At 41.3% G+C, this 18,207-nt stretch overlaps 24 non-coding genes across 24 annotated transcripts; 8 read left to right on the top strand and 16 right to left on the bottom strand.

Annotated features, from left to right (window-relative positions):
- Positions 1-775: 775 nt before the first annotated feature.
- Positions 776-847, bottom strand: TRNAT-UGU (transfer RNA threonine (anticodon UGU)). The gene has a single exon. It is a non-coding gene; the product is annotated as a tRNA-Thr (tRNA).
- A 590-nt stretch (positions 848-1,437) lies between these two features.
- On the bottom strand, positions 1,438-1,519 carry TRNAS-GCU (transfer RNA serine (anticodon GCU)). Its single transcript has one exon. It is a non-coding gene; the product is annotated as a tRNA-Ser (tRNA).
- Positions 1,520-1,808: 289 nt separating this feature from the next.
- TRNAI-UAU (transfer RNA isoleucine (anticodon UAU)) lies at positions 1,809-1,903 on the top strand. Its single transcript has 2 exons — positions 1,809-1,846; positions 1,868-1,903. It is a non-coding gene; the product is annotated as a tRNA-Ile (tRNA).
- A 1,170-nt stretch (positions 1,904-3,073) lies between these two features.
- Positions 3,074-3,145, bottom strand: TRNAT-UGU (transfer RNA threonine (anticodon UGU)). Its single transcript has one exon. It is a non-coding gene; the product is annotated as a tRNA-Thr (tRNA).
- A 590-nt stretch (positions 3,146-3,735) lies between these two features.
- TRNAS-GCU (transfer RNA serine (anticodon GCU)) lies at positions 3,736-3,817 on the bottom strand. Its single transcript has one exon. It is a non-coding gene; the product is annotated as a tRNA-Ser (tRNA).
- A 289-nt stretch (positions 3,818-4,106) lies between these two features.
- TRNAI-UAU (transfer RNA isoleucine (anticodon UAU)) lies at positions 4,107-4,201 on the top strand. The gene is made up of 2 exons: positions 4,107-4,144; positions 4,166-4,201. It is a non-coding gene; the product is annotated as a tRNA-Ile (tRNA).
- A 1,184-nt stretch (positions 4,202-5,385) lies between these two features.
- On the bottom strand, positions 5,386-5,457 carry TRNAT-UGU (transfer RNA threonine (anticodon UGU)). Its single transcript has one exon. It is a non-coding gene; the product is annotated as a tRNA-Thr (tRNA).
- Positions 5,458-6,047: 590 nt separating this feature from the next.
- TRNAS-GCU (transfer RNA serine (anticodon GCU)) lies at positions 6,048-6,129 on the bottom strand. The gene has a single exon. It is a non-coding gene; the product is annotated as a tRNA-Ser (tRNA).
- A 289-nt stretch (positions 6,130-6,418) lies between these two features.
- On the top strand, positions 6,419-6,513 carry TRNAI-UAU (transfer RNA isoleucine (anticodon UAU)). The gene is made up of 2 exons: positions 6,419-6,456; positions 6,478-6,513. It is a non-coding gene; the product is annotated as a tRNA-Ile (tRNA).
- A 1,170-nt stretch (positions 6,514-7,683) lies between these two features.
- TRNAT-UGU (transfer RNA threonine (anticodon UGU)) lies at positions 7,684-7,755 on the bottom strand. Its single transcript has one exon. It is a non-coding gene; the product is annotated as a tRNA-Thr (tRNA).
- Positions 7,756-8,345: 590 nt separating this feature from the next.
- Positions 8,346-8,427, bottom strand: TRNAS-GCU (transfer RNA serine (anticodon GCU)). Its single transcript has one exon. It is a non-coding gene; the product is annotated as a tRNA-Ser (tRNA).
- A 289-nt stretch (positions 8,428-8,716) lies between these two features.
- On the top strand, positions 8,717-8,811 carry TRNAI-UAU (transfer RNA isoleucine (anticodon UAU)). Its single transcript has 2 exons — positions 8,717-8,754; positions 8,776-8,811. It is a non-coding gene; the product is annotated as a tRNA-Ile (tRNA).
- A 1,170-nt stretch (positions 8,812-9,981) lies between these two features.
- On the bottom strand, positions 9,982-10,053 carry TRNAT-UGU (transfer RNA threonine (anticodon UGU)). The gene has a single exon. It is a non-coding gene; the product is annotated as a tRNA-Thr (tRNA).
- Positions 10,054-10,643: 590 nt separating this feature from the next.
- TRNAS-GCU (transfer RNA serine (anticodon GCU)) lies at positions 10,644-10,725 on the bottom strand. Its single transcript has one exon. It is a non-coding gene; the product is annotated as a tRNA-Ser (tRNA).
- Positions 10,726-11,014: 289 nt separating this feature from the next.
- Positions 11,015-11,109, top strand: TRNAI-UAU (transfer RNA isoleucine (anticodon UAU)). Its single transcript has 2 exons — positions 11,015-11,052; positions 11,074-11,109. It is a non-coding gene; the product is annotated as a tRNA-Ile (tRNA).
- A 1,170-nt stretch (positions 11,110-12,279) lies between these two features.
- Positions 12,280-12,351, bottom strand: TRNAT-UGU (transfer RNA threonine (anticodon UGU)). Its single transcript has one exon. It is a non-coding gene; the product is annotated as a tRNA-Thr (tRNA).
- A 590-nt stretch (positions 12,352-12,941) lies between these two features.
- On the bottom strand, positions 12,942-13,023 carry TRNAS-GCU (transfer RNA serine (anticodon GCU)). Its single transcript has one exon. It is a non-coding gene; the product is annotated as a tRNA-Ser (tRNA).
- Positions 13,024-13,312: 289 nt separating this feature from the next.
- TRNAI-UAU (transfer RNA isoleucine (anticodon UAU)) lies at positions 13,313-13,407 on the top strand. Its single transcript has 2 exons — positions 13,313-13,350; positions 13,372-13,407. It is a non-coding gene; the product is annotated as a tRNA-Ile (tRNA).
- A 1,184-nt stretch (positions 13,408-14,591) lies between these two features.
- On the bottom strand, positions 14,592-14,663 carry TRNAT-UGU (transfer RNA threonine (anticodon UGU)). Its single transcript has one exon. It is a non-coding gene; the product is annotated as a tRNA-Thr (tRNA).
- Positions 14,664-15,253: 590 nt separating this feature from the next.
- Positions 15,254-15,335, bottom strand: TRNAS-GCU (transfer RNA serine (anticodon GCU)). Its single transcript has one exon. It is a non-coding gene; the product is annotated as a tRNA-Ser (tRNA).
- Positions 15,336-15,624: 289 nt separating this feature from the next.
- Positions 15,625-15,719, top strand: TRNAI-UAU (transfer RNA isoleucine (anticodon UAU)). The gene is made up of 2 exons: positions 15,625-15,662; positions 15,684-15,719. It is a non-coding gene; the product is annotated as a tRNA-Ile (tRNA).
- Positions 15,720-16,889: 1,170 nt separating this feature from the next.
- Positions 16,890-16,961, bottom strand: TRNAT-UGU (transfer RNA threonine (anticodon UGU)). Its single transcript has one exon. It is a non-coding gene; the product is annotated as a tRNA-Thr (tRNA).
- Positions 16,962-17,551: 590 nt separating this feature from the next.
- On the bottom strand, positions 17,552-17,633 carry TRNAS-GCU (transfer RNA serine (anticodon GCU)). The gene has a single exon. It is a non-coding gene; the product is annotated as a tRNA-Ser (tRNA).
- A 289-nt stretch (positions 17,634-17,922) lies between these two features.
- Positions 17,923-18,017, top strand: TRNAI-UAU (transfer RNA isoleucine (anticodon UAU)). Its single transcript has 2 exons — positions 17,923-17,960; positions 17,982-18,017. It is a non-coding gene; the product is annotated as a tRNA-Ile (tRNA).
- The last annotated feature ends 190 nt before the right edge of the window (positions 18,018-18,207 follow it).

The raw sequence follows: 18,207 nt of genomic DNA, 5'->3' as shown, positions 1-18,207 counted from the left end.
TATGGTGCTTTCTGCTCAGATTGTGCCTCCAATCCCACATTGACTTTTTTAATTCTTTGCAATTTTAAAAAACAATTCCTGCTCAAAGTTAGCTTTTCAAAACCATTGAACCTATTACATTTATTTCTCTAACCTGTGAATGTGGTCCATGTTCTCTTTTCCTCATTCCCATCATGATACTCCCTTTCCGGAAACCAAGTTCACTTCTTTATCCAGCCCACCCATCCAAGGTCACCAAATCTATGAAGCAATTCTGCTTTTTCTCACATTCTCTCCATGTACAAGATACCTTGTATCAATTGAATGGACAGCAGGAGAGGTGAATATTTATGGTTAGTGGGGGTGGGGTTTTGAAGATTAACCTCATTTGACTAAGAGCCGGGGTATCTGGGAGAAAAAGTATTTTAAGGGGGATGAAGTTCATATCTCCTTGGTGAAATTTCTAGAGCCTTATTTCATCCTTTCTGTGGATGCAGACTCAGTCGGAACAGACGTCCTAGTCCTCGCTCTGCCTTTCAAAGGAACTTTAAATATGCATGGCTTATTTGGCTTTGCCCGGCGGGGCTTGCCCGGCGGGGTGAGAATGGCGTTTGTCAGGCGTTCGTCAGGCGATCGGAAGGGGTGAGGCAATAGTTTATGGTTCAATGGTTTTCATGAAGACTTCTTGATAAGATGAAAGCAGGAAAGGGAAGCTTGTCAATAAGCAAACTTAAAACAAGGTGTGAGTCCTAGAAAGAATGACTCGAAAACAACATACAGAAACACACATATAAAAAGGCCCTGATGAGGCTTGAACTCATGACCCCTGGTTTACAAGACCAGTGCTCTGCCACTGAGCTACAAGGCCGGCCTGCCTGCAGTTTGTAAATCGCAACATGTATTCTTACTGCGGTATGACGATATCTATGATTTTGAGACTCTGTATGGAAATGCAGTTGCATTTGAATGACTACATGCGTGCACAAATCGAAGAGCATGCTTAAGACACTTTTCTTGAAAGTAGGAACAACTCCATTTTGATTTGAGAACATAAGAGTATTCACATTTATGACCATACTGAAAGCTCTAGAGAGTATGTCCGCAATCAGTGACAGATAGAGAACTCACTTATTAGAAGTGATCTGTCTCTGTGGGGCAGACAAATGTAAACATTCATACACTTGAGACGGCTGAAACTTTAGGAGTAAGAAATGCTTTCTTGTCAGTCTATCTATCCAAACTGGTTGGAAGGCCAGGAGTGAGGAATAGGCAATCCTCTGGACACTTCATGAAAGATCTAATTTCAATTAAGCACAAAATACTTCCCTTTATTTGACATAAAATGCCATAATGGACTAGTCAGTTGGGCCCTTCTAGTGGATTATGGCAGTGTCTTGAAAGAGAGTGTAATTGTACTTCGAGACATGCTCACCTTCAAAAGAGTGTCTGATGGCTTTCCGACGAAGGTGGGATTCGAACCCACGCGTGCAGAGCACAATGGATTAGCAGTCCATCGCCTTAACCACTCGGCCACCTCGTCTGCCTTAGGGGCCTATATTTCATTTTTGGGGAAATTCTAACTATGTGCTAATTAAAAATAAGCATAAGTTTATCCTAGACTGTGTCAGAACGGCAAATGTATGGGGTGTTCAATAGACAGAGCACATGATATAGCAGAATTATCAAATCTATTCCATTTGGACTGTATTTTTAATAGTCATGATAACGTGCTAGCATGTGAGTCGATCTTGTTCAGTGAATAATGGAGCAGTGCAGTATCTACTTGGTTTGCACTAGATGGCTCAAATGGGGAGAAATGAAAACAGTGAGCTCCAGTGGCGCAATCGGTTAGCGCGCGGTACTTATACAGCAGTACTTGCACTGAGCCATGCCGAGGTTGTGAGTTCGAGCCTCACCTGGAGCAGCTGATTGGTTTTCATAAATCATTTCACTAAAAGTAAAGATTAGACTCAGAATAAAGACGGCTTTTGCTAAAGAGTCTTTACTTCTTTTCAGGATCTGCGTGTCCGACTCCTCCAGGTGCCAAATATCACATATCATATGCGATGCTCCTTATAAAGTTTCCATGATGTGCCATCTTGCATAGCATGCAAACACCACATCAGTGCATTTAAAAATTCTTTTGTAGAATAATAAATATGATGAATACATTGTTGTCACGGGATAACCATAAACTGAGGAGCTGCAAACAGTGCTGTGTCAGCTACATACAATACAATTTAACTCAAAGAAATATCAAAAGAAGAGCATCATCATATTAAAGTTTCTAGTCAACATAAGAGTTGCACCATAGCAGCTTATGGTGCTTTCTGCTCAGATTGTGCCTCCAATCCCACATTGACTTTTTCAATTCTTTGCAATTTTAAAAAACAATTCCTGCTCAAAGTTAGCTTTTCAAAACCATTGAACCTATTACATTTATTTCTCTAACCTGTGAATGTGGTCCATGTTCTCTTTTCCTCATTCCCATCATGATACTCCCTTTCCGGAAACCAAGTTCACTTCTTTATCCAGCCCACCCATTCAAGGTCACCAAATCTATGAAGCAATTCTGCTTTTTCTCACATTCTCTCCATGTACAAGATACCTTGTATCAATTGAATGGACAGCAGGAGAGGTGAATATTTATGGTTAGTGGGGGTGGGGTTTTGAAGATTAACCTCATTTGACTAAGAGCCGGGGTATCTGGGAGAAAAAGTATTTTAAGGGGGATGAAGTTCATATCTCCTTGGTGAAATTTCTAGAGCCTTATTTCATCCTTTCTGTGGATGCAGACTCAGTCGGAACAGACGTCCTAGTCCTCGCTCTGCCTTTCAAAGGAACTTTAAATATGCATGGCTTATTTGGCTTTGCCCGGCAGGGCTTGCCCGGCGGGGTGAGAATGGCGTTTGTCAGGCGTTCGTCAGGCGATCGGAAGGGGTGAGGCAATAGTTTATGGTTCAATGGTTTTCATGAAGACTTCTTGATAAGATGAAAGCAGGAAAGGGAAGCTTGTCAATAAGCAAACTTAAGACAAGGTGTGAGTCCTAGAAAGAATGACTCGAAAACAACATACAGAAACACACATATAAAAAGGCCCTGATGAGGATTGAACTCATGACCCCTGGTTTACAAGACCAGTGCTCTGCCACTGAGCTACAAGGCCGGCCTGCCTGCAGCTTGTAAATCGCAACATGTATTCTTACTGCGGTATGACAATATCTATGATTTTGAGACTCTGTATGGAAATGCAGTTGCATTTGAATGACTACATGCGTGCACAAATCGAAGAGCATGCTTAAGACACTTTTCTTGAAAGTAGGAAAAACTCCATTTTGATTTGAGAACATAAGAGTATTCACATTTATGACCATACTGAAAGCTCTAGAGAGTATGTCCGCAATCAGTGACAGATAGAGAACTCACTTATTAGAAGTGATCTGTCTCTGTGGGGCAGACAAATGTAAACACTCATACACTTGAGACGGCTGAAACTTTAGGAGTAAGAAATGCTTTCTTATCAGTCTATCTATACAAACTGGTTGGAAGGCCAGGAGTGAGGAATAGGCAATCCTCTGGACACTTCATGAAAGATCTAATTTCAATTAAGCACAAAATACTTCCCTTTATTTGACATAAAATGCCATAATGGACTAGTCAGTTGGGCCCTTCTAGTGGATTATGGCAGTGTCTTGAAAGAGAGTGTAATTGTACTTCGAGACATGCTCACCTTCAAAAGAGTGTCTGATGGCTTTCCGACAAAGGTGGGATTCGAACCCACGCGTGCAGAGCACAATGGATTAGCAGTCCATCGCCTTAACCACTCGGCCACCTCATCTGCCTTAGGGGCTTATATTTCATTTTTGGGGAAATTCTAACTATGTGCTAATTAAAAATAAGCATAAGTTTATCCTAGACTGTGTCAGAACGGCAAATGTATGGGGTGTTCAATAGACAGAGCACATGATATAGCAGAATTATCAAATCTATTCCATTTGGACTGTATTTTTAATAGTCATGATAACATGCTAGCATGTGAGTCGATCTTGTTCAGTGAATAATGGAGCAGTGCAGTATCTACTTGGTTTGCACTAGATGGCTCAAATGGGGAGATATGAAAACAGTGAGCTCCAGTGGCGCAATCGGTTAGCGCGCGGTACTTATACAGCAGTACTTGCACTGAGCCATGCCGAGGTTGTGAGTTCGAGCCTCACCTGGAGCAGCTGATTGGTTTTCATAAATCATTTCACTAAAAGTAAAGATTAGACTCAGAATAAAGACGGCTTTTGCTAAAGAGTCTTTACTTCTTTTCAGGATCTGCGTGTCCGACTCCTCCAGGTGCCAAATATCACATATCATATGCGATGCTCCTTATAAAGTTTCCATGATGTGCCATCTTGCATAGCATGCAAACACCACATCAGTGCATTTAAAAATTCTTTTGTAGAATAATAAATATGATGAATACATTGTTGTCACGGGATAACCATAAACTGAGGAGCTGCAAACAGTGCTGTGTCAGCTACATACAATACAATTTAACTCAAAGAAATATCAAAAGAAGAGCATCATCATATTAAAGTTTCTAGTCAACATAAGAGTTGCACCATAGCAGCTTATGGTGCTTTCTGCTCAGATTGTGCCTCCAATCCCACATTGACTTTTTTAATTCTTTGCAATTTTAAAAAACAATTCCTGCTCAAAGTTAGCTTTTCAAAACCATTGAACCTATTACATTTATTTCTCTAACCTGTGAATGGGGTCCATGTTCTCTTTTCCTCATTCCCATCATGATACTCCCTTTCCGGAAACCAAGTTCACTTCTTTATCCAGCCCACCCATCCAAGGTCACCAAATCTATGAAGCAATTCTGCTTTTTCTCACATTCTCTCCATGTACAAGATACCTTGTTTCAATTGAATGGACAGCAGGAGAGGTGAATATTTATGGTTAGTGGGGGTGGGGTTTTGAAGATTAACCTCATTTGACTAAGAGCCGGGGTATCTGGGAGAAAAAGTATTTTAAGGGGGATGAAGTTCATATCTCCTTGGTGAAATTTCTAGAGCCTTATTTCATCCTTTCTGTGGATGCAGACTCAGTCGGAACAGACGTCCTAGTCCTCGCCCTGCCTTTCAAAGGAACTTTAAATATGCATGGCTTATTTGGCTTTGCCCGGCGGGGCTTGCCCGGCGGGGCTTGCCCGGCGGGGTGAGAATGGCGTTTGTCAGGCGTTCGTCAGGCGATCGGAAGGGGTGAGGCAATAGTTTATGGTTCAATGGTTTTCATGAAGTCTTCTTGATAAGATGAAAGCAGGAAAGGGAAGCTTGTAAATAAGCAAACTTAAGACAAGGTGTGAGTCCTAGAAAGAATGACTCGAAAACAACATACAGAAACACACATATAAAAAGGCCCTGATGAGGCTTGAACTCATGACCCCTGGTTTACAAGACCAGTGCTCTGCCACTGAGCTACAAGGCCGGCCTGCCTGCAGTTTGTAAATCGCAACATGTATTCTTACTGCGGTATGACGATATCTATGATTTTGAGACTCTGTATGGAAATGCAGTTGCATTTGAATGACTACATGCGTGCACAAATCGAAGAGCATGCTTAAGACACTTTTCTTGAAAGTAGGAAAAACTCCATTTTGATTTGAGAACATAAGAGTATTCACATTTATGACCATACTGAAAGCTCTAGAGAGTATGTCCGCAATCAGTGACAGATAGAGAACTCACTTATTAGAAGTGATCTGTCTCTGTGGGGCAGACAAATGTAAACACTCATACACTTGAGACGGCTGAAACTTTAGGAGTAAGAAATGCTTTCTTATCAGTCTATCTATCCAAACTGGTTGGAAGGCCAGGAGTGAGGAATAGGCAATCCTCTGGACACTTCATGAAAGATCTAATTTCAATTAAGCACAAAATACTTCCCTTTATTTGACATAAAATGCCATAATGGACTAGTCAGTTGGGCCCTTCTAGTGGATTATGGCAGTGTCTTGAAAGAGAGTGTAATTGTACTTCGAGACATGCTCACCTTCAAAAGAGTGTCTGATGGCTTTCCGACGAAGGTGGGATTCGAACCCACGCGTGCAAAGCACAATGGATTAGCAGTCCATCGCCTTAACCACTCGGCCACCTCGTCTGCCTTAGGGGCCTATATTTCATTTTTGGGGAAATTCTAACTATGTGCTAATTAAAAATAAGCATAAGTTTATCCTAGACTGTGTCAGAACGGCAAATGTATGGGGTGTTCAATAGACAGAGCACATGATATAGCAGAATTATCAAATCTATTCCATTTGGACTGTATTTTTAATAGTCATGATAACGTGCTAGCATGTGAGTCGATCTTGTTCAGTGAATAATGGAGCAGTGCAGTATCTACTTGGTTTGCACTAGATGGCTCAAATGGGGAGAAATGAAAACAGTGAGCTCCAGTGGCGCAATCGGTTAGCGCGCGGTACTTATACAGCAGTACTTGCACTGAGCCATGCCGAGGTTGTGAGTTCGAGCCTCACCTGGAGCAGCTGATTGGTTTTCATAAATCATTTCACTAAAAGTAAAGATTAGACTCAGAATAAAGATGGCTTTTGCTAAAGAGTCTTTACTTCTTTTCAGGATCTGCGTGTCCGACTCCTCCAGGTGCCAAATATCACATATCATATGCGATGCTCCTTATAAAGTTTCCATGATGTGCCATCTTGCATAGCATGCAAACACCACATCAGTGCATTTAAAAATTCTTTTGTAGAATAATAAATATGATGAATACATTGTTGTCACGGGATAACCATAAACTGAGGAGCTGCAAACAGTGCTGTGTCAGCTACATACAATACAATTTAACTCAAAGAAATATCAAAAGAAGAGCATCATCATATTAAAGTTTCTAGTCAACATAAGAGTTGCACCATAGCAGCTTATGGTGCTTTCTGCTCAGATTGTGCCTCCAATCCCACATTGACTTTTTTAATTCTTTGCAATTTTAAAAAACAATTCCTGCTCAAAGTTAGCTTTTCAAAACCATTGAACCTATTACATTTATTTCTCTAACCTGTGAATGTGGTCCATGTTCTCTTTTCCTCATTCCCATCATGATACTCCCTTTCCGGAAACCAAGTTCACTTCTTTATCCAGCCCACCCATCCAAGGTCACCAAATCTATGAAGCAATTCTGCTTTTTCTCACATTCTCTCCATGTACAAGATACCTTGTATCAATTGAATGGACAGCAGGAGAGGTGAATATTTATGGTTAGTGGGGGTGGGGTTTTGAAGATTAACCTCATTTGACTAAGAGCCGGGGTATCTGGGAGAAAAAGTATTTTAAGGGGGATGAAGTTCATATCTCCTTGGTGAAATTTCTAGAGCCTTATTTCATCCTTTCTGTGGATGCAGACTCAGTCGGAACAGACGTCCTAGTCCTCGCCCTGCCTTTCAAAGGAACTTTAAATATGCATGGCTTATTTGGCTTTGCCCGGCAGGGCTTGCCCGGCGGGGTGAGAATGGCGTTTGTCAGGCGTTCGTCAGGCGATCGGAAGGGGTGAGGCAATAGTTTATGGTTCAATGGTTTTCATGAAGTCTTCTTGATAAGATGAAAGCAGGAAACGGAAGCTTGTCAATAAGCAAACTTAAGACAAGGTGTGAGTCCTAGAAAGAATGACTCGAAAACAACATACAGAAACACACATATAAAAAGGCCCTGATGAGGCTTGAACTCATGACCCCTGGTTTACAAGACCAGTGCTCTGCCACTGAGCTACAAGGCCGGCCTGCCTGCAGTTTGTAAATCGCAACATGTATTCTTACTGCGGTATGACGATATCTATGATTTTGAGACTCTGTATGGAAATGCAGTTGCATTTGAATGACTACATGCGTGCACAAATCGAAGAGCATGCTTAAGACACTTTTCTTGAAAGTAGGAACAACTCCATTTTGATTTGAGAACATAAGAGTATTCACATTTATGACCATACTGAAAGCTCTAGAGAGTATGTCCGCAATCAGTGACAGATAGAGAACTCACTTATTAGAAGTGATCTGTCTCTGTGGGGCAGACAAATGTAAACATTCATACACTTGAGACGGCTGAAACTTTAGGAGTAAGAAATGCTTTCTTGTCAGTCTATCTATCCAAACTGGTTGGAAGGCCAGGAGTGAGGAATAGGCAAACCTCTGGACACTTCATGAAAGATCTAATTTCAATTAAGCACAAAATACTTCCCTTTATTTGACATAAAATGCCATAATGGACTAGTCAGTTGGGCCCTTCTAGTGGATTATGGCAGTGTCTTGAAAGAGAGTGTAATTGTACTTCGAGACATGCTCACCTTCAAAAGAGTGTCTGATGGCTTTCTGACGAAGGTGGGATTCGAACCCATGCGTGCAGAGCACAATGGATTAGCAGTCCATCGCCTTAACCACTCGGCCACCTCGTCTGCCTTAGGGGCCTATATTTCATTTTTGGGGAAATTCTAACTATGTGCTAATTAAAAATAAGCATAAGTTTATCCTAGACTGTGTCAGAACGGCAAATGTATGGGGTGTTCAATAGACAGAGCACATGATATAGCAGAATTATCAAATCTATTCCATTTGGACTGTATTTTTAATAGTCATGATAACATGCTAGCATGTGAGTCGATCTTGTTCAGTGAATAATGGAGCAGTGCAGTATCTACTTGGTTTGCACTAGATGGCTCAAATGGGGAGAAATGAAAACAGTGAGCTCCAGTGGCGCAATCGGTTAGCGTGCGGTACTTATAGAGCAGTACTTGCACTGAGCCATGCCGAGGTTGTGAGTTCGAGCCTCACCTGGAGCAGCTGATTGGTTTTCATAAATCATTTCACTAAAAGTAAAGATTAGACTCAGAATAAAGACGGCTTTTGCTAAAGAGTCTTTACTTCTTTTCAGGATCTGCGTGTCCGACTCCTCCAGGTGCCAAATATCACATATCATATGCGATGCTCCTTATAAAGTTTCCATGATGTGCCATCTTGCATAGCATGCAAACACCACATCAGTGCATTTAAAAATTCTTTTGTAGAATAATAAATATGATGAATACATTGTTGTCACGGGATAACCATAAACTGAGGAGCTGCAAACAGTGCTGTGTCAGCTACATACAATACAATTTAACTCAAAGAAATATCAAAAGAAGAGCATCATCATATTAAAGTTTCTAGTCAACATAAGAGTTGCACCATAGCAGCTTATGGTGCTTTCTGCTCAGATTGTGCCTCCAATCCCACATTGACTTTTTCAATTCTTTGCAATTTTAAAAAACAATTCCTGCTCAAAGTTAGCTTTTCAAAACCATTGAACCTATTACATTTATTTCTCTAACCTGTGAATGTGGTCCATGTTCTCTTTTCCTCATTCCCATCATGATACTCCCTTTCCGGAAACCAAGTTCACTTCTTTATCCAGCCCACCCATTCAAGGTCACCAAATCTATGAAGCAATTCTGCTTTTTCTCACATTCTCTCCATGTACAAGATACCTTGTATCAATTGAATGGACAGCAGGAGAGGTGAATATTTATGGTTAGTGGGGGTGGGGTTTTGAAGATTAACCTCATTTGACTAAGAGCCGGGGTATCTGGGAGAAAAAGTATTTTAAGGGGGATGAAGTTCATATCTCCTTGGTGAAATTTCTAGAGACTTATTTCATCCTTTCTGTGGATGCAGACTCAGTCGGAACAGACGTCCTAGTCCTCGCTCTGCCTTTCAAAGGAACTTTAAATATGCATGGCTTATTTGGCTTTGCCCGGCAGGGCTTGCCCGGCGGGGTGAGAATGGCGTTTGTCAGGCGTTCGTCAGGCGATCGGAAGGGGTGAGGCAATAGTTTATGGTTCAATGGTTTTCATGAAGTCTTCTTGATAAGATGAAAGCAGGAAAGGGAAGCTTGTCAATAAGCAAACTTAAGACAAGGTGTGAGTCCTAGAAAGAATGACTCGAAAACAACATACAGAAACACACATATAAAAAGGCCCTGATGAGGCTTGAACTCATGACCCCTGATTTACAAGACCAGTGCTCTGCCACTGAGCTACAAGGCCGGCCTGCCTGCAGTTTGTAAATCGCAACATGTATTCTTACTGCGGTATGACGATATCTATGATTTTGAGACTCTGTATGGAAATGCAGTTGCATTTGAATGACTACATGCGTGCACAAATCGAAGAGCATGCTTAAGACACTTTTCTTGAAAGTAGGAAAAACTCCATTTTGATTTGAGAACATAAGAGTATTCACATTTATGACCATACTGAAAGCTCTAGAGAGTATGTCCGCAATCAGTGACAGATAGAGAACTCACTTATTAGAAGTGATCTGTCTCTGTGGGGCAGACAAATGTAAACACTCATACACTTGAGACGGCTGAAACTTTAGGAGTAAGAAATGCTTTCTTATCAGTCTATCTATCCAAACTGGTTGGAAGGCCAGGAGTGAGGAATAGGCAATCCTCTGGACACTTCATGAAAGATCTAATTTCAATTAAGCACAAAATACTTCCCTTTATTTGACATAAAATGCCATAATGGACTAGTCAGTTGGGCCCTTCTAGTGGATTATGGCAGTGTCTTGAAAGAGAGTGTAATTGTACTTCGAGACATGCTCACCTTCAAAAGAGTGTCTGATGGCTTTCCGACGAAGGTGGGATTCGAACCCACGCGTGCAGAGCACAATGGATTAGCAGTCCATCGCCTTAACCACTCGGCCACCTCGTCTGCCTTAGGGGCCTATATTTCATTTTTGGGGAAATTCTAACTATGTGCTAATTAAAAATAAGCATAAGTTTATCCTAGACTGTGTCAGAACGGCAAATGTATGGGGTGTTCAATAGACAGAGCACATGATATAGCAGAATTATCAAATCTATTCCATTTGGACTGTATTTTTAATAGTCATGATAACGTGCTAGCATGTGAGTCGATCTTGTTCAGTGAATAATGGAGCAGTGCAGTATCTACTTGGTTTGCACTAGATGGCTCAAATGGGGAGAAATGAAAACAGTGAGCTCCAGTGGCGCAATCGGTTAGCGCGCGGTACTTATACAGCAGTACTTGCACTGAGCCATGCCGAGGTTGTGAGTTCGAGCCTCACCTGGAGCAGCTGATTGGTTTTCATAAATCATTTCACTAAAAGTAAAGATTAGACTCAGAATAAAGACGGCTTTTGCTAAAGAGTCTTTACTTCTTTTCAGGATCTGCGTGTCCGACTCCTCCAGGTGCCAAACATCACATATCATATGCGATGCTCCTTATAAAGTTTCCATGATGTGCCATCTTGCATAGCATGCAAACACCACATCAGTGCATTTAAAAATTCTTTTGTAGAATAATAAATATGATGAATACATTGTTGTCACGGGATAACCATAAACTGAGGAGCTGCAAACAGTGCTGTGTCAGCTACATACAATACAATTTAACTCAAAGAAATATCAAAAGAAGAGCATCATCATATTAAAGTTTCTAGTCAACATAAGAGTTGCACCATAGCAGCTTATGGTGCTTTCTGCTCAGATTGTGCCTCCAATCCCACATTGACTTTTTCAATTCTTTGCAATTTTAAAAAACAATTCCTGCTCAAAGTTAGCTTTTCAAAACCATTGAACCTATTACATTTATTTCTCTAACCTGTGAATGTGGTCCATGTTCTCTTTTCCTCATTCCCATCATGATACTCCCTTTCCGGAAACCAAGTTCACTTCTTTATCCAGCCCACCCATTCAAGGTCACCAAATCTATGAAGCAATTCTGCTTTTTCTCACATTCTCTCCATGTACAAGATACCTTGTATCAATTGAATGGACAGCAGGAGAGGTGAATATTTATGGTTAGTGGGGGTGGGGTTTTGAAGATTAACCTCATTTGACTAAGAGCCGGGGTATCTGGGAGAAAAAGTATTTTAAGGGGGATGAAGTTCATATCTCCTTGGTGAAATTTCTAGAGCCTTATTTCATCCTTTCTGTGGATGCAGACTCAGTCGGAACAGACGTCCTAGTCCTCGCTCTGCCTTTCAAAGGAACTTTAAATATGCATGGCTTATTTGGCTTTGCCCGGCAGGGCTTGCCCGGCGGGGTGAGAATGGCGTTTGTCAGGCGTTCGTCAGGCGATCGGAAGGGGTGAGGCAATAGTTTATGGTTCAATGGTTTTCATGAAGACTTCTTGATAAGATGAAAGCAGGAAAGGGAAGCTTGTCAATAAGCAAACTTAAGACAAGGTGTGAGTCCTAGAAAGAATGACTCGAAAACAACATACAGAAACACACATATAAAAAGGCCCTGATGAGGATTGAACTCATGACCCCTGGTTTACAAGACCAGTGCTCTGCCACTGAGCTACAAGGCCGGCCTGCCTGCAGCTTGTAAATCGCAACATGTATTCTTACTGCGGTATGACAATATCTATGATTTTGAGACTCTGTATGGAAATGCAGTTGCATTTGAATGACTACATGCGTGCACAAATCGAAGAGCATGCTTAAGACACTTTTCTTGAAAGTAGGAAAAACTCCATTTTGATTTGAGAACATAAGAGTATTCACATTTATGACCATACTGAAAGCTCTAGAGAGTATGTCCGCAATCAGTGACAGATAGAGAACTCACTTATTAGAAGTGATCTGTCTCTGTGGGGCAGACAAATGTAAACACTCATACACTTGAGACGGCTGAAACTTTAGGAGTAAGAAATGCTTTCTTATCAGTCTATCTATCCAAACTGGTTGGAAGGCCAGGAGTGAGGAATAGGCAATCCTCTGGACACTTCATGAAAGATCTAATTTCAATTAAGCACAAAATACTTCCCTTTATTTGACATAAAATGCCATAATGGACTAGTCAGTTGGGCCCTTCTAGTGGATTATGGCAGTGTCTTGAAAGAGAGTGTAATTGTACTTCGAGACATGCTCACCTTCAAAAGAGTGTCTGATGGCTTTCCGACGAAGGTGGGATTCGAACCCACGCGTGCAGAGCACAATGGATTAGCAGTCCATCGCCTTAACCACTCGGCCACCTCGTCTGCCTTAGGGGCTTATATTTCATTTTTGGGGAAATTCTAACTATGTGCTAATTAAAAATAAGCATAAGTTTATCCTAGACTGTGTCAGAACGGCAAATGTATGGGGTGTTCAATAGACAGAGCACATGATATAGCAGAATTATCAAATCTATTCCATTTGGACTGTATTTTTAATAGTCATGATAACATGCTAGCATGTGAGTCGATCTTGTTCAGTGAATAATGGAGCAGTGCAGTATCTACTTGGTTTGCACTAGATGGCTCAAATGGGGAGAAATGAAAACAGTGAGCTCCAGTGGCGCAATCGGTTAGCGCGCGGTACTTATACAGCAGTACTTGCACTGAGCCATGCCGAGGTTGTGAGTTCGAGCCTCACCTGGAGCAGCTGATTGGTTTTCATAAATCATTTCACTAAAAGTAAAGATTAGACTCAGAATAAAGACGGCTTTTGCTAAAGAGTCTTTACTTCTTTTCAGGATCTGCGTGTCCGACTCCTCCAGGTGCCAAATATCACATATCATATGCGATGCTCCTTATAAAGTTTCCATGATGTGCCATCTTGCATAGCATGCAAACACCACATCAGTGCATTTAAAAATTCTTTTGTAGAATAATAAATATGATGAATACATTGTTGTCACGGGATAACCATAAACTGAGGAGCTGCAAACAGTGCTGTGTCAGCTACATACAATACAATTTAACTCAAAGAAATATCAAAAGAAGAGCATCATCATATTAAAGTTTCTAGTCAACATAAGAGTTGCACCATAGCAGCTTATGGTGCTTTCTGCTCAGATTGTGCCTCCAATCCCACATTGACTTTTTTAATTCTTTGCAATTTTAAAAAACAATTCCTGCTCAAAGTTAGCTTTTCAAAACCATTGAACCTATTACATTTATTTCTCTAACCTGTGAATGGGGTCCATGTTCTCTTTTCCTCATTCCCATCATGATACTCCCTTTCCGGAAACCAAGTTCACTTCTTTATCCAGCCCACCCATCCAAGGTCACCAAATCTATGAAGCAATTCTGCTTTTTCTCACATTCTCTCCATGTACAAGATACCTTGTTTCAATTGAATGGACAGCAGGAGAGGTGAATATTTATGGTTAGTGGGGGTGGGGTTTTGAAGATTAACCTCATTTGACTAAGAGCCGGGGTATCTGGGAGAAAAAGTATTTTAAGGGGGATGAAGTTCATATCTCCTTGGTGAAATTTCTAGAGCCTTATTTCATCCTTTCTGTGGATGCAGACTCAGTCGGAACAGACGTCCTAGTCCTCGCCCTGCCTTTCAAAGGAACTTTAAATATGCATGGCTTATTTGGCTTTGCCCGGCAGGGCTTGCCCGGCAGGGCTTGCCCGGCGGGGTGAGAATGGCGTTTGTCAGGCGTTCGTCAGGCGATCGGAAGGGGTGAGGCAATAGTTTATGGTTCAATGGTTTTCATGAAGTCTTCTTGATAAGATGAAAGCAGGAAAGGGAAGCTTGTCAATAAGCAAACTTAAGACAAGGTGTGAGTCCTAGAAAGAATGACTCGAAAACAACATACAGAAACACACATATAAAAAGGCCCTGATGAGGCTTGAACTCATGACCCCTGGTTTACAAGACCAGTGCTCTGCCACTGAGCTACAAGGCCGGCCTGCCTGCAGTTTGTAAATCGCAACATGTATTCTTACTGCGGTATGACGATATCTATGATTTTGAGACTCTGTATGGAAATGCAGTTGCATTTGAATGACTACATGCGTGCACAAATCGAAGAGCATGCTTAAGACACTTTTCTTGAAAGTAGGAAAAACTCCATTTTGATTTGAGAACATAAGAGTATTCACATTTATGACCATACTGAAAGCTCTAGAGAGTATGTCCGCAATCAGTGACAGATAGAGAACTCACTTATTAGAAGTGATCTGTCTCTGTGGGGCAGACAAATGTAAACACTCATACACTTGAGACGGCTGAAACTTTAGGAGTAAGAAATGCTTTCTTATCAGTCTATCTATCCAAACTGGTTGGAAGGCCAGGAGTGAGGAATAGGCAATCCTCTGGACACTTCATGAAAGATCTAATTTCAATTAAGCACAAAATACTTCCCTTTATTTGACATAAAATGCCATAATGGACTAGTCAGTTGGGCCCTTCTAGTGGATTATGGCAGTGTCTTGAAAGAGAGTGTAATTGTACTTCGAGACATGCTCACCTTCAAAAGAGTGTCTGATGGCTTTCCGACGAAGGTGGGATTCGAACCCACGCGTGCAGAGCACAATGGATTAGCAGTCCATCGCCTTAACCACTCGGCCACCTCGTCTGCCTTAGGGGCCTATATTTCATTTTTGGGGAAATTCTAACTATGTGCTAATTAAAAATAAGCATAAGTTTATCCTAGACTGTGTCAGAACGGCAAATGTATGGGGTGTTCAATAGACAGAGCACATGATATAGCAGAATTATCAAATCTATTCCATTTGGACTGTATTTTTAATAGTCATGATAACGTGCTAGCATGTGAGTCGATCTTGTTCAGTGAATAATGGAGCAGTGCAGTATCTACTTGGTTTGCACTAGATGGCTCAAATGGGGAGAAATGACAACAGTGAGCTCCAGTGGCGCAATCGGTTAGCGCGCGGTACTTATACAGCAGTACTTGCACTGAGCCATGCCGAGGTTGTGAGTTCGAGCCTCACCTGGAGCAGCTGATTGGTTTTCATAAATCATTTCACTAAAAGTAAAGATTAGACTCAGAATAAAGACGGCTTTTGCTAAAGAGTCTTTACTTCTTTTCAGGATCTGCGTGTCCGACTCCTCCAGGTGCCAAATATCACATATCATATGCGATGCTCCTTATAAAGTTTCCATGATGTGCCATCTTGCATAGCATGCAAACACCACATCAGTGCATTTAAAAATTCTTTTGTAGAATAATAAATATGATGAATACATTGTTGTCACGGGATAACCATAAACTGAGGAGCTGCAAACAGTGCTGTGTCAGCTACATACAATACAATTTAACTCAAAGAAATATCAAAAGAAGAGCATCATCATATTAAAGTTTCTAGTCAACATAAGAGTTGCACCATAGCAGCTTATGGTGCTTTCTGCTCAGATTGTGCCTCCAATCCCACATTGACTTTTTTAATTCTTTGCAATTTTAAAAAACAATTCCTGCTCAAAGTTAGCTTTTCAAAACCATTGAACCTATTACATTTATTTCTCTAACCTGTGAATGTGGTCCATGTTCTCTTTTCCTCATTCCCATCATGATACTCCCTTTCCGGAAACCAAGTTCACTTCTTTATCCAGCCCACCCATCCAAGGTCACCAAATCTATGAAACAATTCTGCTTTTTCTCACATTCTCTCCATGTACAAGATACCTTGTATCAATTGAATGGACAGCAGGAGAGGTGAATATTTATGGTTAGTGGGGGTGGGGTTTTGAAGATTAACCTCATTTGACTAAGAGCCGGGGTATCTGGGAGAAAAAGTATTTTAAGGGGGATGAAGTTCATATCTCCTTGGTGAAATTTCTAGAGCCTTATTTCATCCTTTCTGTGGATGCAGACTCAGTCGGAACAGACGTCCTAGTCCTCGCTCTGCCTTTCAAAGGAACTTTAAATATGCATGGCTTATTTGGCTTTGCCCGGCAGGGCTTGCCCGGCGGGGTGAGAATGGCGTTTGTCAGGCGTTCGTCAGGCGATCGGAAGGGGTGAGGCAATAGTTTATGGTTCAATGGTTTTCATGAAGACTTCTTGATAAGATGAAAACAGGAAAGGGAAGCTTGTCAATAAGCAAACTTAAAACAAGGTGTGAGTCCTAGAAAGAATGACTCGAAAACAACATACAGAAACACACATATAAAAAGGCCTTGATGAGGCTTGAACTCATGACCCCTGGTTTACAAGACCAGTGCTCTGCCACTGAGCTACAAGGCCGGCCTGCCTGCAGTTTGTAAATCGCAACATGTATTCTTACTGCGGTATGACGATATCTATGATTTTGAGACTCTGTATGGAAATGCAGTTGCATTTGAATGACTACATGCGTGCACAAATCGAAGAGCATGCTTAAGACACTTTTCTTGAAAGTAGGAACAACTCCATTTTGATTTGAGAACATAAGAGTATTCACATTTATGACCATACTGAAAGCTCTAGAGAGTATGTCCGCAATCAGTGACAGATAGAGAACTCACTTATTAGAAGTGATCTGTCTCTGTGGGGCAGACAAATGTAAACACTCATACACTTGAGACGGTTGAAACTTTAGGAGTAAGAAATGCTTTCTTGTCAGTCTATCTATCCAAAGTGGTTGGAAGGCCAGGAGTGAGGAATAGGCAATCCTCTGGACACTTCATGAAAGATCTAATTTCAATTAAGCACAAAATATTTCCCTTTATTTGACATAAAATGCCATAATGGACTAGTCAGTTGGGCCCTTCTAGTGGATTATGGCAGTGTCTTGAAAGAGAGTGTAATTGTACTTCGAGACATGCTCACCTTCAAAAGAGTGTCTGATGGCTTTCCGACGAAGGTGGGATTCGAACCCACGCGTGCAGAGCACAATAGATTAGCAGTCCATCGCCTTTACCACTCGGCCACCTCGTCTGCCTTAGGGGCCTATATTTCATTTTTGGTAAAATTCTAACTTTGTGCTAATTAAAAATAAGCATAAGTTTATCCTAGACTGTGTCAGGACGGCAAATGTATGGGGTGTTCAATAGACAGAGTACATGATATAGCAGAATTATCAAATCTATTCCATTTGGACTGTATTTTTAATAGTCATGATAACATGCTAGCATGTGAGTCGATCTTGTTCAGTGAATAATGGAGCAGTGCAGTATCTACTTGGTTTGCACTAGATGGCTCAAATGGGGAGAAATGAAAACAGTGAGCTCCAGTGGCGCAATCGGTTAGCGCGCGGTACTTATAGAGCAGTACTTGCACTGAGCCATGCCGAGGTTGTGAGTTTGAGCCTCACCTGGAGCAGCTGATTGGTTTTCATAAATCATTTCACTAAAAGTAAAGATTAGACTCAGAATAAAGACGGCTTTTGCTAAAGAGTCTTTACTTCTTTTCAGGATCTGCGTGTCCGACTCCTCCAGGTGCCAAATATCACATATCATATGCGATGCTCCTTATAAAGTTTCCATGATGTGCCATCTTGCATAGCATGCAA

The sequence above is a fragment of the Lissotriton vulgaris genome, chromosome 5 (assembly GCF_964263255.1).
Source record: "Lissotriton vulgaris chromosome 5, aLisVul1.2, whole genome shotgun sequence".
Lineage (NCBI taxonomy): Eukaryota > Metazoa > Chordata > Amphibia > Caudata > Salamandridae > Lissotriton > Lissotriton vulgaris.
This window is presented reverse-complemented; position numbering and strand designations above follow the sequence as displayed.